The sequence below is a fragment of the Callithrix jacchus genome, chromosome 4 (assembly GCF_049354715.1).
Source record: "Callithrix jacchus isolate 240 chromosome 4, calJac240_pri, whole genome shotgun sequence".
Lineage (NCBI taxonomy): Eukaryota > Metazoa > Chordata > Mammalia > Primates > Cebidae > Callithrix > Callithrix jacchus.
In genome coordinates, this window is record NC_133505.1 from 126772357 (window position 1) to 126791246 (window position 18890).

Below are 18890 nucleotides of genomic sequence, written 5' to 3' on the forward strand. Positions count from 1 at the left end.
CAATCAGAAGATACAGCCAAAACCTAACGATATGCTACATCCAGACCCATTTCACATCCAAAGATACACAAAGACTTAAAGGGCTGGAGAAAGATTTATCAACCAAATGGAGAGCAAAAATAAATAAATAAATAAAAAGCAGGAGTTGCAATTCTCGCATCTGATAAAATAGATTTCAAAGCAACAAAGATATAGTGGTAAAAGGATCAATGCAACAATAAGAGCTAACGATCCTAACACCCAGATACATAAGACTCATAAAGAGATTTAGACTCAATAAGACAGAAAATTAATAAGGATATCCAGGACTTGAACTCAGATCCGGAACAAGTAAACTCAATAAATATTTATAGAGCTCTCCATTTTAAATACACAAAATATACATTCTCCACCTTAAATACATAAAATATTGATCGGCCATTATTAATACCCATTTTTAGAATAAAGCAATATTCCCGTTCTCTCTCCCTCTTTTTCTTCCTCTTTCTTCCTCTCCTTCATTCCTTTCCTTTTTTCTTTCAAAAAGAAAGACTGTGTGATAATTTCCCCATATCAAAAAAAAGAATTAAATATTTTATTAATTTTTGAAATTAGTTTTATGTTTCCTTTATTAATTACAATACCTCTAAGAATGAAATACAAAGCCCATAAACATAAATTTATAATAACTGATATTTTCTCAAGATATAGAAAATTAATTTTCATGAGTGTGAAGGAAGCTGAGAGGGAATAAAATATAATAAAAGTGTATTAAATTGACTTAAGGAGTATAGTTAATGGTCTCAATGTCTGTGTCTCAAATTGTTCTTCAGTGCCACCCACCTAAAAACTTTCTGTAACAATGGAAATGTGTGTGTTTGTGTGTGTGTGTACGCACGCACACACATGTGTATCCTGTCCAAGTAGCCACAACCCATGTGTGGCTATTAAACACTTGGAATGTAGGTAGTACAAATAAAAAATGCATTTTTAATTTTACTTTAATTACTTTAAATTTAAGTAGCCATGGCTGTCATATTGGAGAATCCAGCTATAGAAGAAAAAAATGATTTTAAGAACTAAAAGAACAGCTTTGCAAACATTTCTATGTGACAATCAAAACACATGTATCATTGATTATGGTAGCAACAACTTTGGAAATGATGGATCATAGCCTAGTTGCTGGGAGCTGAGAAAGTGAACAGGCCTACGATTAAAAGATCCTACCAAGGAATGAGACAGACCAGGTTTACATTCTAATTCCAAAACTTCTAGCCGTATGACCTTGGGCAAATTAACATGCCCTAACTACATTGTGAGACAGAGATTAAAAAACAAAATAGAACAGATCCTTCTCAACTTACTACGGGGGTTACATTCCAATAAATCCATCCTAAATTGAAAATATTATAAGTAAAAAATGCATTTTCAACTTAATGATATTTTCAACTTATGATGGGTTTATCAGGATGTAGTGCCATTGTAAGTCAAGGAGTGTACCAGTGGCCCTTCTGCATCATCACAAAGTCAAAAAATTGAACCACTAAGTAAAAAACCATCTGTATACATACACACACACATATATATACATACTATAAAATACACACACACACACATATATGTATCTGTATGTGCATCTATGTATATTTTGTAGTATGTATATATCTCTGTATTATGTAGTATGTATACATGTGTATATACACACATTTGTATATGTATGTGTGTGGTGTATGTATACACACATATATGTACATAAAACAAAAAGGGAAAAGAAGTCTCAAATACACAAATTAGGACTGGAGAAGGGGGAAGTAACTTCATAACCAGAATGTATTGCCTACTAAAAGATGAAGTGGTTAAACTGGGGAGGGCAGGGGAGCATTGTGGAATGACACTGTTCTACCTTAGATCATCAGGCATTAGAGATTTATAAGGAGCACCACCTAGATCCTCTCACACGCAGTTCATGATACGGTGTGCTCCTATGAAAATCTAATGCCTCTGCTAATGTGACTGGAGGTGAGTTCAGGCAATACTGCTCACTTGCCCATGGCTCACTTCCTGCTGTGCAGCCTGTTTCCTAACCTGTACCAGTCCTGCTGGGTTTGGGAACCCCTGAGTCAACAATAAAATTTCTTTTTATTCAGTCTTCTTGAGGATTATAACCTGGGAGGAATCTTTCAGAGAATTTCTATCAGACTGGCGAAGCAGTGCTTCAAATCACAGCTTATATACAAATTATGGAGCATTATGTGCTTAGAAGTTAACATCAAATGTCCTTATCAAAGTTTGAGTGACAAAATATTACTACATCAGTTTCAGATTACAGAGGCATAATTATTCATTGTTTTAGACCTTATGTTATGCATGGGAATAGGCAAGGGCTAGGCTCATTTAACTTATTTTTTCTAAAAGTGCAGTGATTCAGGAAAAGACCTGTGAAACAGTGCCATATCCTGCTTATTATTCTAAAGGCATTTTTCCAAAGGGCTGCATTCAGTCACTGAGTCAGGGGTTTGTGAAGTTATGTTAACAAGTAGAATAAGAAAAGGGGATTCTTCATAGCAAGGACTCACTATGTGGCTAGCCAAAGGAAGAAGTTTGCTGCTTTGTCTCACAATATATGTGTCTGTTTGTATATGTGTACATATTACATAGTGGTTTATTTTGTTAGGTTTTTAAACATTGTGCTTTAAGTTTTCGTTTTCGTTTTTTAATCTTTATTAATCCTATTACTGATTTCTTTTCTGTATATTTTCTGTTTTATACGTAATGTTTTAAAATTTTGTTCATTATTCATTCTTTCATTTTTGCATGTACTGTTCTCTAGGTTTTTGTGTTCTTTCAATTGAAAAAAATTAAATAATATAAACATTTAATGTGATAGCCTTTTCTATAGATTTATAGATTCTGATGTTGTCAGCATCAATCTGTTTAAAAAATTCTTCAGCTTACATATGTGTTTTCCCTTTGACTCAAGTAATATTGAATGGTATTTTTAAAATTTCTGATCAGGGAATCTTTTTAAACAAGCTATTAATTTCTAATGGTATGACACTGTGGTCAGCCATGTTGCCCAGCTTTTGTTATTTTAATTTATTGAACTGTTTTGTGTGTCCTCAGATTTTATGAGTTTCCATGAATGCCATATATGCATTGTTTTATTATACATGCCCTATTTTAAGAAATCAAAGTTTAAAGGATAACGATCATATGTTCTTCATATATTTTATTACTTACTTAGCTATGTTAAGATGTAACCTTCCTTTAAATAATTGACATTTTGGATGTAAAACATATATAAGGCTGGGTGCGGTGACTCAAACCTGTAATCCCACCACTCTGGGAGGCAGACCCGGAGCAAGCACCTGAAACCAGGAGTTCGAGACAAGCCTGGCCAACATGGCGAAACCCCATCTCTACTAAAATTACAAAAACTTTTAGTATTTTTTGGGCATGATGGCAGGTGCCTGTAATCCCAGCTACTTGGAAGGCTGAGGCAGGAGATTTGCTTGAACTTGGGAGACAGAGGTGGCAGTGAGTTGAGATCACACCATTGCACTCCAGCCTGGGCAACAAGTGCAAAACTCCATCTCAAAAACAAACAAATGAACTTATAGATATGCATACACACATTTTGGTAATTAAGTATATTTTAATTACTGAGTATCATTTCATTATATCTATGTAATAAATGCACCACAGAATTTTTAAAAATTCATTGTTCTATGAATAGATATTTAGGTTACTTCAAGTGTTTTGGCTGCTATAAGCAAAATAGTTATAAATATTATGGTATGTTATTTTTTAATAGTTTATATTTCTTTTGGACAGATATCTAGGAATTCAAATGTTTAGTAATATGGGAATTTCATGCTTTTTCTTCTTAAATTACTGCCAAAGTGTTTTCCAAAGTTGCCATACCAATTTACCATTGACCAGCAACGTATGTTAGTTTCTCTATATCCTTGGTATTGTTCAGCATTTCAATTTATCATCCTAACTGCATTGAACTTTTAATTTCTACTCCCCCAATTAAAAAAGAATCTATTTTCATATGTTTATAAATATTATAAATGAAGTGTTGGTTCCAGTGCTTCGCCCATTCTTCCTGGATTATTTGTGTTTTTATTATTGATTTGTAGGAACTTTTAATACATCTATATAAAATCTTTTGCAAGTTATATGTACTACAAAGCTGTTCTGTTTACTTGGTATTGCATTTTGTTAACTGTGTCTTTTGTTGAAAAGCAGCTTTTTAAATAAGTCATAATAAATTTTTCTTTTATAATTTATAATATTTGTATCTACTAAAAAATTGCCTATTCCCAAAACAAGAAGATATTTTCCCATGTCCTCTATATGTTTTTTAAATTTTCACTCTTTACATGTAGGTCTATAATTCATCTTTATTAATTGATGTGTATGTCTAGAGTTAGAAACCAGGTTTGTTGTTTCTAATATTAACACAGTTGCTAGCATCATTTGCTGAAAATACTTTCTTTTCCCTGTTGAATTACCTTGGAAATGTCATTAAAAAAATCAATGTACATTTTATAATTTATATTTTCTTCTACTAGTTGAATTTTCTATTCTTTTAGAAATATTACATTCTCTTAAGATAGTTTTATATACATTTTAAGATTAGTAGTATTAATTCTCCAACTTTTATTCTTATATTTAAAAATTTTTGTCTTCAAATTGCCATAAAATGTTAATCATTGACTGTCAATTTTTACATAAAAAGTCAACCCTTAAATGTAATCTATATTAATTTAAATCTTTCTTTATTTCTCTTGGCAGTATTTTTAATTTTCATTGTAATGGTTTCATACTTTTGTCAAATTTGTGCTTAAGTATTTTATTTTTTGATGTTATTGTAAATGGTATTTTTAGATATACTTTATTAAGCCATAATTTACATGTAGCAATATCCATACATTTTAGGTTTATAGTTCAATTCATTTAGAAAAATATATATATCCATATAACCATGTTGCAGGTAAGACATACAACTTTTATTTTGCTTTTCCAAAAATCTCCTTAATTCTTTTTAAAGTCAATCCACATACCTTCTTCAAGGCACACTTGAATCTCATTTCTATCATTATGGATTAGTTTTATCTGATGTAGAACTTCACATATGCAATCATTTAGTTCTCATTCCTCTGTTTATACCTATTTATCATATTCTTTTGAAAACATAATCATCCATGATTTTGATGTATCAGTATTTCATTTAAAAACATTAGTATTTCATTTTGTTGCTTGGACCATGACATTAAAGCTTCCTTTCTGCATCTACTCTGTCAACTATACCTGAGTTATGTTTCTTCTACCCAGGTTTCTTTTCTGCTTATCTTCAACCAGCTAAATGTAGCAAAGAAGCATCACCTCCAGCCATGTTATATAATCTGCTGGAATGTGGTTTTATGTATGGCTTTTTTAATGGTACTATTTTTCTACAGAGCTAGCAGATTTCACTTGTTTATCAGCAAAAGAAAAATAAATTTAGGCACAGTTTCTCCTATCCAGAATCCTCCTTCTTTAGAGCTCACCTTAACCCCTCTGAATTAGATTTAATAGCTGCATCTTTACTCACTTCTAGACATTTCTCTCAAAACTGCATGTATTTATGAAGTTTTGATCTAGACTTTAGTGTTTTTTTATTAATGTAGTCAATTTTGCACCATAGTGTCAAAAAGTTTCTTTACGTTTCTGTGGTCATGAATACATGTTCATCTTCTGTCTTGTGTTATAAGATGTTCTACATATTTGTACTTTTTTATGCAACTTAAACTGTAGTTTTGCACGTGTCAGGTGAAATTACTCGGAGAACTTTTTGCTACACTTGAAATTTGATTATACTCTCACCCACATACAGTATGCACACACATACACACACACGCATATTTATTTACACCCAGTGTACATATTATTTTTAAAATAGGTATTCATTGAATGACTGTACCTTGACTGAAAACAATAATCTGAAAATTTTCAAGCTATGCATGCAAGAGGGAATGCTTCAGTAGGCATATATTAGAAAAGCATAACAGTCCTTGATCTCAAGGAGCCTATACTATCATAGGAAAGACATAGGTATGAACAAGTGGGCACAATATAATACATTGAGTTTTATGACTAATGCATGTCTAAGAGGATATGGAAGCACATGCGATAAGAATCCCTGATAAATTGGTGCGGGATTTAAAGGCAGGCCAAGCAAGATTCTCTTGAAAAAGTGACAACTAAATTCTCCAGACTAAAAGGAAAATATGAAAATATTAGAGTTAGCCGTCTTTGAAAACATGTGAAATAAAGAATGAGAGGGACTGGCTGAGAAGAATATCAGATATAATTATTCACTTAAAGGTGAAAAATAGTTGGTATAGGAATGCTATGTAAAGTAGCATCCAGAACTTGTAGAATTTAATTCTGACTCTTGGGGAAACCGCTTCTGAAATTTGAGCTGCATAAACAGTGAAACAAACAACATAATATAAATGTGTATAAGTGAGGAGTGTTGCTAACAATGTTAGTCCACCTTACATTCTAATGCCACACTAATAGTACTTCATAAAGAATCATTGCTAACAGTTAATTGTGTATTTTCAATGTGTTTTTCATCCAGATATACTAATACCTCAAGTTTTTTAGTCATATTGAAATAAAACAGAATGAATAGCCTGAATGTGCTATTATTAAATGGGATATTTGTTTTAAAAATGAGAATATGTCTCACAATATGTTAGCTTTCTGTATTGATATGTGGCTATCTGCCTATTTTCTGAAGCTGTATTTTCAGAAAATAGTACAAACATAGAATTACTATTGGGCACTGATAATAACTGAGTTTTCTTGTTTAAATTCACTAGTCTGAAGAACTTTCCAGAAAAAAAAGTTACACAAGAGACTCATTTTGAGATGATTTTTACTATTTAGAAGAACGAAAAAGGGTAAGATGGGATATATGGTTATCCATTAGGTCAGTCTTTTTTTTTCAAGTGAAGCATAGAATAGAACATAAATTAAGAGAAGTATTCAGAGATAAGTCAAGGATGATGTCAAAGACAAGTTTCCCTGCTCCAGACTGAATGACTGAGTTCCCCAAAAGTCTACATGTTAAAACCTAACCCGCAATATGATAATAATAAGAGGTAGAGCCTTTGAAATGTGATTAGATCATGGGGGGGGAGACCTGTGATAGGGCTTAGTACCTTTATAAAAGGGAATCATGTGAGATTACAGCAAGTAGATAGATGTTTATGAAGCAGGAAGCGGGCTTTCACCAGACACCATATCTGCTTGCACCTGATCTTAGACCTCTCAGCCTCCAAAACTGTAAGAAATAAATTTATGTTGTTTATAAGCCACGCAGTCTGTGATATTTTTGTTATAGGCGCAGAAATGGACTAAGATGGTTCCATTTCACATTTAGCTTAGATTTAGACCTGCACTGAAAGAAAGAGAAGACTGATCTGAATAAATTATTTCTAAACCCTTTGAGCTTTTCCAGGGCTAATGTAGTACTGGAAGATGGGTTGTATATTTGGGCTAGTTTACCTCCCTAAGCAGCTCACATTGGAGCACTTCTTATCCTTTCTGAGTAAGCTGATAATGCCCTTGACAGACATTTGCCACTCCCATGTCAGCAGCAGTCTATTCTCTGCTTGGAATTGCAGAATAGTCCTTTTCTATAGTGACCCATTTTGTTTAGGGCAGTAACTCTTAAAAATCGATGAGACTGTCTTAAATTGTGATTTACTCTCATTTGGAAATTGGCTTTAATTATCAAATTGATGTCTCCTTTTCCTTTGTATTATTCAAAAGCTAACTCTTGTTATATTCAACTTTTTGCATCTCTCAATGTTTTAGTAGTTAGGTTCAACATAATCTTGCTTTTCACTGGGTCTGCTACTTTGTTGGTTTGCTCTAATTTTTTTAAAAAAATCTATTTATCATTCTGAATTCAAGGATTCTCTTGAGTCTGAAAAATAATATGGCCCTTTATGGGTACTTTTCATGAACAAATACCTGGCAGCTTGATGCTATACCATTTCCAAATGATTGCTTTCTTAATAGGCACTTCAAACACAAAAAAACAGAATAGTATTTAGATGTCTGTTTTTGCTACTGAAAGTGGCAGTAAACTGTTTAATATCCTTCTTTTAAAAAGAAAACCTAATATTTTGTGTTTTTAAAGATCTTTTCTATTTAAATATAAATAGAAGCTTTCTTTGAAAATAATTTTCAGTTCATTAATCCTTAAATTGTGCTCTACTAATGTGAGAAAGTTACATATGAAGTGACTTATCTAGATAAATTTCTCTAGCTTTTTCGAAGAGTTGTCTTCTATGGTTCAAAGTGGTAAATTTAAGGAGATAGCAGTATCTAGATACATAATAATTTAACAGTCAATGTACTATAATATAAAGTATAAAAGCAGTAAAAGTACAACTTTTCCTTCTGGGAAAAGGGATTACCAGAAACTAGATTTACTTTCTTCTGTAAAACAACAAGAATAAATGAAAGTTATGTGGGATTATGGTTTGTATGTTAGGGAGCAAAAAACAGTTATTCATGGAGAAAAGAAACCAAAAGTGGTGCCTTGTGATTTTCTCAGCTTATTTTTTGAATAAGTTTCCAAGCTACGAAGTAGAGAGGAATAATCTAGTTGAATTCTGGTAAAGTCCTTAGGTTAAGGAGACCAAGCTCAAAGCCTGAAGAGACCAAAGCAACTTAAGATATTACTGCAAAGTTTAAAAGAAATTAAACTGCACCGAGAGTTCTAGAAGTTTATACAGGGTCTCCTCTGCATTACGTCTTTAGCAGAGTGCTGAGAGGTTGTGCACATGAAGAAACTACCCATGGCAAGGAAAGGAATGAAATACAATGATTGGTGAAAGAATACCCAAAACTCAAATAGGGTCAAACCTACCAGACAGACTGGAAAATTCTTAATTCATGGAGAATTCCATAGAGCACAGAGAAAGATTTGCCTTGATAATTTGAAAAAAAAAAAAAATAGTCAAGGACTAAATGCTACTTTGGTCTTAATTGGAAAATCCCACTTAAAGCCAAGACCTCAAATGTTCAAACCATTTGCAGATAATCCCATGCCAGAACAAAGGATAATATTTATAGATATATGAAAATATTTGAAATATATGAAAATACCCAACAAAGTAAATTCAAAATGTCTAGCACCTAGTAAAAATTTCCAAGTGTTCAGAGTAGCCAGGAAATTATCATCCCATAATAAAAAGAAAAATTAGTCAATGAGAACAGACATAGAACTGACAAAGATGTTAGAATTAGCAGACAGACAAGTACTTTCATGTGTTTTTTATAACTTTTTATAAGTTATATATGCTAGAAGAATGAAAATATAAAGTGGGAATGTAAATCACACAAACAAATGAACTCAGAAACCCACATGAATCTAGACACAGACTTTGTACTCCACAAAATTAACTCAAAATGGATCAATTATTAAACATCAATTTAAAACACAAAAACTGTAATATGCAGAAGATAACACAGGGAAAAAATCTAGATGACTTTGTGTTTGATAATGACATTTCAGATTCAACACCAAAGACATCATATATATATATATAATACAACAACTGGTAAATTGTATTTCACTAAAATAAATACTTGGCTCTGTGAAGAACATTACTGTCAAGAAATGAGAAGATAAGTCACAGACCTGGAAAAATATTTGCAAAAGACATATCTGATAATGAACTGTTGTTCAAAATACAGTCATGTGTCTGTTAATAATGTAGATATATTCTTAGATATGTATTATTAGGCAATTTTATCATTGTTTGAACATCAGAGTGTAGTTACATAAACCTAGATGATACAGCCTACTATACACCTTGGATGTATGATATAGATTATTGGTCCTAGGCTACAAATCTGCACACTATGTTACCGTAATAACTATTATAGGCAACTCAAACACAACAGTAATTATTTGTATATCTTACCATATCTAAATATAGGAAAAGCACAGTAAAATAAGATATTATAATCTTAAGGGGACCAAAGGTAAACCATATAATTTTACAGTTATGTGGTACATCATTGTATATGAAGAACTTGAGTTAAACAATCATTGAAAAACTAAGCTCAGCAATAAAAAAATAAACAACTTGATTAAAACATGGACAAAAGACCTCAGTATAGCTATCTTATCAATAATAACAATATGGAAAATAAACATGAAAAGATGTTCAACATCACGTCATTAGAAAATTGCAAATTGCAAATTAAAACAATAATATATGAGCACATGGCAAAAAATCAAAACACTCATAATATCAAATACTAGGAGGATGTAAAGCAGCAGGAACTCTCACTCATTGTTGGTAGGATTTGCAATGGTACGGACACTTGTCAAGAAAATTCAGCTGTTTTCACAAAACTAATCACTCTTATCAAGTGATTTAGCAATTGCTTTCCTTGATATGTACCCAAATGAGTTAAAAACTTATATCCCCATACAATTTGCACATATTTTTTGTAGCAGCTGTATTTATAGTAGCCAAAAGTTGGAAACAACTGAGATGTCCTTCAATAGATGAAAGAATAAACTGTTGTATCCATAAAATTAAAAATTATTACATGCTAAAAAGAAATGAGCTATCTAGCCAGGGAAAGACGTGGTGGAAACATAAACGCAAATTAATAAGTGAAAGAAGTCAATCTGAAATGGCTATATACCCTATGAATCCATGTCAGGACATTCTGGGAAAGGAGAAACTATGGAAACAGTAAAAGGATCAGTGGTTGCTACAGGTTCAGAAGGAGAGAAGGAAGGAAGGATGAATGGAGCACAAGGGGGTTTTAGGGCAGATACATTATTTTATATGATGCAAATACATGCCAGGAAACATCTATTCATGTCCATAAAATGCATAGCACAATAAATAAACCTTAATGTAAATGTCAGACTTTGGTTGATAATGATGTCAATGGTGGTTTGCCAGTTCTAAAAAATGTACCACTCTACTGTGGGATGTTGATGGTGACATCTTTGTGTGGAAAAGGAAACGGTATCTGGGAACACTGTGCTTTTCTCTTTTTTCTGTGACTAAAGTTTCTCTGGAAAATAAAGTCTATTAATTTAGAAAACAATCAAACCTTAGAGATGAAGATTACGGTATCTCAGGTGAAAAGACATTGGTTATTAAAGGGATTTCATACATGTCAGGATAAGAGGTTATTGAACTAGAACATAGAGCAATAGGAACTAAAATGAAGCACTCAGACAAAAAAGACACAGCTTCAGTTATCAGCGGGAAAATTAATCTGAAAAGTCTGTGGTAAGGTGGAGGAAGAAAAATATACGTAAGAGTAACTTGTTTTCAAATGTGATAAATACAATAAACCTACAGATCTCAGAAGTTCAATAAACCCTACGTATAAGAAATATTTTAAAAGATATGAAAAGATACTCTCAAAAGAAGACATTAATGCAGCCAACAAACATATCAAAAGAAGCTTATCATCAATGGTCATTAGAGAAAGGCAAATCAAAACCACACTGAGATATCTCACACCAGTTAAAATAGCAATCATTAAGAAACCAGGAGACAACAGATACAAGAGAACATGTGGAGAAATAGGGAGACTTTTACACTGTTGGTGGGAGTGTAAATTAGCTCAACCATTGTGGAAGACAGTGTGGCAATTCCTCAAGGATCTAGAAATAGAAATGCCATTCGACCCAGCAATCCCATTATTGGGTATATAACCAAAGGATTACAAATCATTGTATTATAAAGACACATGTGCACATATGTTTATTTTGGCACTGTTCACAATAGCAAAGACTTGGAACCAACCCAGATGCCCATCAATGATAGACTGGATAAAGAAAATGTGGCACATATACACCATGGAATACTATGCAGCCATAAAAATGGATGAGTTCATGTCCTTTGCAGGGACATGGATGAAACTGGAAACCATCATTCTAAGCAAACTGACACAAGAACAGAAAACCACACACCACATATTCTCACTCATAAGTGGGTGTTGAACAGTGAGAACACATGGACAGAGGGAGGGGAACATCATACACTGGGGCCTGTTGGGGGGTGGGGGGATAGGGGAGGGATAGTGAGGAGGAGTGGGTGATGGGGAGGGATAGCATTAGGAGAAATACCTAATGTAGATGAAGGGGTGATGGATGCAGCAAACCACCACGGCATGTGTACACCTATGTAACAAACCTGCACATTCTGCTCATGTAACCCAGAACTTAAAGTATAATAATAAAATGTAAATATGTTAGTTTTTTAAAAACATACTCCATTACATCACAATGTGACTACTCAAAACTAATGATGACAAATATATTAGAATAAGTGATATAAATAACATATACACAGGAACAAAAATTAAAATGACTGGAGGGTCCTTATAGGAATGTGCAGGTAAGAAGACAATGGAGCAATATTTTTAAAGCACTGGGAAAAGTACTGTCAGTCTAGAATTCTATACATAGACAAAATAACTTTTAAAAATATAAACAAAATTTTTTTCAGGTATACAATGCCAGAAGAATTAATCATAAACATTCTTGCACTGTCAGAAATGATGTTTCTGCCAGAAGTAGCAATATATAAACAGATACATTATCAGGAAAAAATAGAGGATGTGCCAGAAATGCAAGATTGGTATCTCATTCAAAAATCTATTAATGTCAATATTATTACAAAGGAATAAAGGAGAAAAACTGTATGATTAGTTCAAAAGAGGCAAAGATTATATATAAAACAATCAATCAGGAACAGTGGCACACCCCTGTAATCCCAGCACTTTGGGAGGCCGAGGCAGGAGGACCACCTGAGGTTGGGAGTACAAGACCAGTCTGACCAACATGAGAAACCCTGTCTCTACTAAAAACACAAAATTAGCTGGGCATGCTGGTACATGCCTATAAACCCGGTTACTCGGGAGGCTGAGACAGGAGGATCACTTGAACCTGGAAGGTGGAGGTTGCAGTGAGCACAGATGCACCACTGCACTCCAGCCTGAGCAACAAGAGTGAAACTCCATAAAAAAAAAAAAAAAACTGTAACATGTACTCATGTCCCTCATGAATGTAAAGAAAATTATTACTAAGATACAAACAAATGAAAGTCAGCAGTATATAAACAGATGCATTATGAGGAAAAATTATTGGATGTGCCGGGAATGCAAGATTAGTAAAGCATTCAAAAATCTGTTAATGTAAATCATTATTACAAAGGAATAAAGAAGAAAAACTGATTAGAAAAAAATTCAGAAAAACTGAATCTTTGCATCTTTTGATGAAAAGATTATGTATAAAACAATCAATAACAATGTGTAATTTTTAAATTATCAGCAAATTAGTAAAGAGCACTTAGGGAAAACTAACAGCCGGAATCACATATGAAGGTAAAATATTAAATATTTTCCCACAATGATTGGTAAGAAACTAACATGCTCACTTTTACCCCCACTCAATATCACAAAGTAGGTAAAAGCCATTGCAGTAAGAAACAGAGAAAATAAAAGTTATTGAGATCTAAAATAAATGAAACTGTCTTCTGGACATAATATAATTTTGTATGTAAAATTCCTGTGTAGTATAAAAACTACTAAGCATACACGAATTAAGTAATGTCATAGAGTACAATATTAATATACAAAGGTCATTGTATTTTTATATGCTGCTAGCAGGAAGTACCATATAAAATTTTAAAATAAATTGATTTGCAATAGATTCCAAAGAACATGCTTAACGACAAGGGTAAAAAATGATGTGCAATACCATTATTACAACTCTGTAAAGTTTTGATAAATAAAATTTAAAACCTAAATATGTGGACTGATTGAAAGTTTCAATATGGTTAAGATGTCAGTTCTGCAAAAAGTAATCTGTAGATTCAATGCAATCACAAAAAATAATTTAAAAGAACTGACAAACTTTAATATAAAATTTCAACTTTTATTTTAAATTCAGGGGGTAAATGTGTAGGTTTGTTACATTAATATATTACATAATGCTAGGATTTGCAACACAAATGACCCCATTACCTATGTAGTGAGTATATTACCCAATAGGTAGTTTTTCATTCCTTGCTCGCCTACTTCTCTCATATCTCTACTAGTCCCCAGTATCTATTATTCCCATTTTTATGTCCATGTGTATCCATTGCTTAGCTCCCACCTAGAAGTGAAAATGTGATATCTGGTTTTTTGTTCCTGAATCAAGTCCTTTAGAATAATGGCCTCTGGTTGCATTCATGTTCCTGCAAAGAGACATGACTTCTTTTTATGGCTGTGTAGTATTCTATGGTGTATATATGTATGTGTGATATATATAAATCACATTCATCCCATAATATAGTGATATGTATCACATTATATAGATAACATGGTGTATGTTTACATATGTGAGATATATATGTATGTGTGTGTGTGTGTGTGTGTATCATGTTTTCTTTATTCAATCCACTGTTAATAGCCAACTGGGTTGATTCCTTGTCTTTGCTATTGTGAATAGTGCTGGGTTTAACATACATGTGCAGATATAACTTTGGTAAAACAATGTTTTTAGGGTATGTATCCACTAATGGGTTTTCTGGGTCTCTAAGTTCTTTGAGAAATCTCCAAATTGCCTCTCACAGTGGCTGAACTAATTTACATTCCCTAAATAACCAGAGAACAACTACAAAAGTATACAGTCTCATCAACAGGGTATAAACATTTATTTTACTCTTTATCTTCATCAGCATCTGTTATTTTTGGCTTTTTATCGTGGTTTTGTTTCACATTTCTATGATGATTAATAATTTTAAGCATTTTTTCATATGTTTGTTGATCATTTATGCTTTAAGTGTCTGTTCATGTGTGCTGCCCACTTTTCAATAGAGTTATTTTTTGCATGTTGAATTGTCTACATATGCTGGAAGTTAGACCTTCAAAATAATAAGAGCCATCTATGAAACTCACAACCAACATTATACTGAATGGGCATAAGCTGGGAGCATTCTCCTTAAGAACTCTAACATGACAACAATGCCCTCTTTTACCACTGCCATTCAACATAGCATTGGAAGTCCTAGCCGGAGCAATCAGGCAAGGTAAAGAAATAAAAGCATCTAAATGAGAAAAGGCAATTTATCACTCTTCATTGAGGCTATGATTCTATACATATTCAAATATTTGTATGAAATATAGTATTAACATGTAAATACCAAGTATCAAAAGCAATGTTAAAAGATAATGATATTGGAAAATTTGTATTACCTGATTCTAAGACTTAGAAACTCTAGAAATAGAACCATATTTTAACATCATTTGATTTCTCTCTAAGTCACCAAAGTTATCCAATGAGAAAAGATAATTTCAACAAATGACACAGAGAAAACAGTATATCTAGGTGAAAAAAATGAGCCTGACTTCTATCTCACATTGTACAAAAAAGTATTTCAAGATAGAGAATAATTTTAAACCTAAAACATAAGGCTTTCAGAATAAAATCTTAAAGAATATTTTCATGAATCAGAAACATGTAAACATTTCTTGGAAATGCTGAGAAAACAATAACTATAAAAGCAAAAAACTGATAAATAAACTAACAGTGTCTGGTCATAAAATGGTATTAAATGAATAATTAAATGAGAGGCAGGGCGAAAATATTCCAAAATATGCATCCAAAAAAGGAATAAATTGCATAATATAAAATATTTCTACAACTCAATAATAAAGATAATCAATCTGGTAAAAATTAACAAATATAAAAACAACCAATGATTACATGGAAAAAATGTACTCAAATCATTATTAGGGAAATAAAAATTATAATGATAAAATGTCACTACATTCCCCCCAGCATGTGCAAAGTTAAAAAGACTAATAAAACTACATATTTTGCGGATTCTTGGCCAACTGAAACTCACATACCTTGTTAGTGGATAGAGGTAAAAAAGACAAATATTTTGAAAATAAGTCTGCCAGTTTCTTTTAAAATTAAACATGTGCCAATAATGTGACCAACACTCCTACTTGTAGGTATTTTTCCAATAAAAATTAAAACATTCACAAAAAAGACTTGTACAATAATGGTCAAAGCAGCTGTATTTATAGAGGCGAAAACGAAACATTCCAATTGTCCTTGAATAGGACTGCATATAAATGCTGATATAATCATGCAATGGTCTATTTGTCAACATTAAAAAGAAATGGATTGCAAATGCACATATCAACATAAATCTAAAGAAGAGTGAAAGAAGTTTGACATAATCAATTTCATATTATTACATCTGCATTAAATTACAGAACAAGTAAAATACTCTATTGTGTAAACAAGCCAAAGCAATGATTGTCTCCAGGGGTTTTGAGAGTGGCAATACCAAGAAAGAGCATAAAGAAATTTTCTATGATAATAGGAATGCTGTATATCTTCATGAGAGTTTGGAATGAATACACAGGTGTATTCATTTGTCAAAACTCAGTAAAAATAAACATTTGGATATTTTGTTGCATATAAATTTTACTCAAAAGGAAAAAAACTGTGAAGTATTGAACTCTAGATGATGATATGCTGCTGATGGCTATGGTAGTAAATGGCAACAAATGGCAAACAAATGCTAAGTATATTAATATCTTCAATTTACTTTGAAATACACAACAATAATTTATGCATAGTAGAATGCTAATGGTAGAATCTTGGGCACAGATATTCATTGTAAAATTCTCTCAACTTTGCTATGTATTTGAAAGTTTTCACAATAAAATGTTAGAAAATACTTGGAATATTCAGTCTTCACAGAAAATTCCCCTTTGGTTTTAACAGTTAATTCTCCCCTCTCGACCCCAACACAGCTAATTTTCTGATTTCTCCCATAATAATTTGACCAACTGTAGAACGTTGTATAAGTGGAGTCATACAGTATGTATTATATTGTGTCTGGTTTCCATTACTCAAAATGCTGATTTTCATTATTGGGTATTATTCCACTTTATTATATCACAGAATTATTAACTAACTTATTGATAGCAATTTGCATCATTCCAGTTTGATTATTATAAATACAATTCTTGTAGGGTAATGAATCCCCAGTGTTTCTACTATTCAGGAAGAATTGAAAACCACTGGAATATCTGATTATTAAGATTACTTTTCATTAGAAAACTTGGTATTATGGCTATCATGGGAAGGATTCAAGAAAAGATAAACAGCACTATAGCTGTAGCTCTAACTTCTGAGATACAGATGTCTCACGATCAATTAATACCTATCTAATTGCTGTTCACTTGCTAATTGGAACCAATTAAATTAAGCAAATAAATGGGCATAAAGTCCCATATGTGTCAGATTTTAATAGATTTTAAAACATAGTTTGCTTAAAGTCAACATGAGAAAAAATATGCCTAGTGTAAGGCTAATTACATAAGTTTAACACTGTAAAAGTGTCTTTAATAATTGTAACCTTGTTTGTGTAAAGTAGGAATGCAGTCCACATAAACAGAGAGGAGTTTCTGGGCAACATGATTAAAAGAGTTGGTTGGGAAAATTATTCTTTTAGTCTCTCAATGTTAGCCAGCTTTCTTATCTGAATAAAATAATAAGCAAAATAAAGGCTACCTCATGAGTTTCAGTAAATCACTACAATCAAATAAAAAAATAGTTCTTATTGTGACAACATCTTGTCAGTGATTCTCTGAACTTATAATGACTGTTTTCTTTTTATAAATCTCAGTATTAAAATACCTAGTATTTGGAAGTACAGAATACTTTGTCACTATAAAAGACTGATTTTTTAAATTACTTAAACACACCAAAAAATTAAATGAATCTTTAAAACAAAAGTAAAAAACACATTCCCCCAAATACTTCATAGAGTATAATGATATATTTCATAAAGTTGCCAGCAACTATTAAATCCAATTTGGCCGGAGTCAGCCTCCATCCCTTGAGACCCTATATAGAAAACTGCAAACTAATTTTATCAGTCTATTCTCATACTGCTTTAAAGATATTAACTGAGCCTGGGTAATTTGTAAAGGAAAGAGGTTTAATTTACTCACAGTTCCACATAGCGGGGGAGGCCTCAGGAAACTTAAAATCATGGCAGAAAGCGAAGAAGTAGCCAGCCTCTTTCTCACAGTGTAGAAGGAAGAGAGGCGCCTAGGGGAAACCGCCATTTATAGAGCAATTAGATCTCGTGAGAACTCACTCACTATCACGAGAACAGCAAGGGGAAAAACCACCCCCAGGATTCAATCACCTCCTACCAGGTCCATCCCTCCACAGGTGGGAATTATGGAGATTGCAATTTGAGATGATATTTGAGTGGAGACACAGCTAAACCATATCACTAATTTGCTTAGTATGTAAAGAAACTAAAATCTAATTTTGGAGTATAACAAACAGCCCAGTTTCAGCCAATCAAAAGCAGCTGTGTTTCATTTAATCACAAGCAACCAGCTCATCACACCACGCTCAAAAGGGCAGGTACCTATCTGTGGCTGATCAGGTGTTTTCTCTAATTTGCTTTTGTATTTGGCCTATTAAAGCACACTACTCACATTGCAGAGCAGAGCTCTCTAAACCTCTTTCTGGTTCTCAGTACTGTTCAATTCATGGGTTGTTCTTTGCTCTGAAAGATTCTGTTACATTTAATTTGTCTTAAGGTTTTTTTTAAAACATAATTGCAACCAAATAATATACATTTAAGGAATGCATTTTGGTAAATGACTATATAAAAATGGGAAGTAGAGTATTTAGAGTGCTGATTGTCTTGAGTAGCCAGAGGCATGTGAATGGAATGGAGGGAGAAAATCAGAGATAACTGCCAAGTTCTAGTTTTCATTAATAGGGGTGACTTCATGATTGCTCAGTGCATTTTTAACAA

General features: G+C 32.6%; 1 long non-coding RNA gene across 1 annotated transcript in view; it reads right to left on the reverse strand.

The window, feature by feature from the left end:
• LOC144582352 (uncharacterized) overlaps nt 1-18155 on the reverse strand; it is a 112494-nt gene extending 94339 nt beyond the window's left edge. The window contains exon 1 of the long non-coding RNA XR_013534903.1: nt 18064-18155. This is a non-coding gene — a long non-coding RNA (uncharacterized LOC144582352). The remainder of the gene's footprint in view (nt 1-18063) is intronic.
• Between the last annotated feature and the right edge of the window lie 735 nt (nt 18156-18890).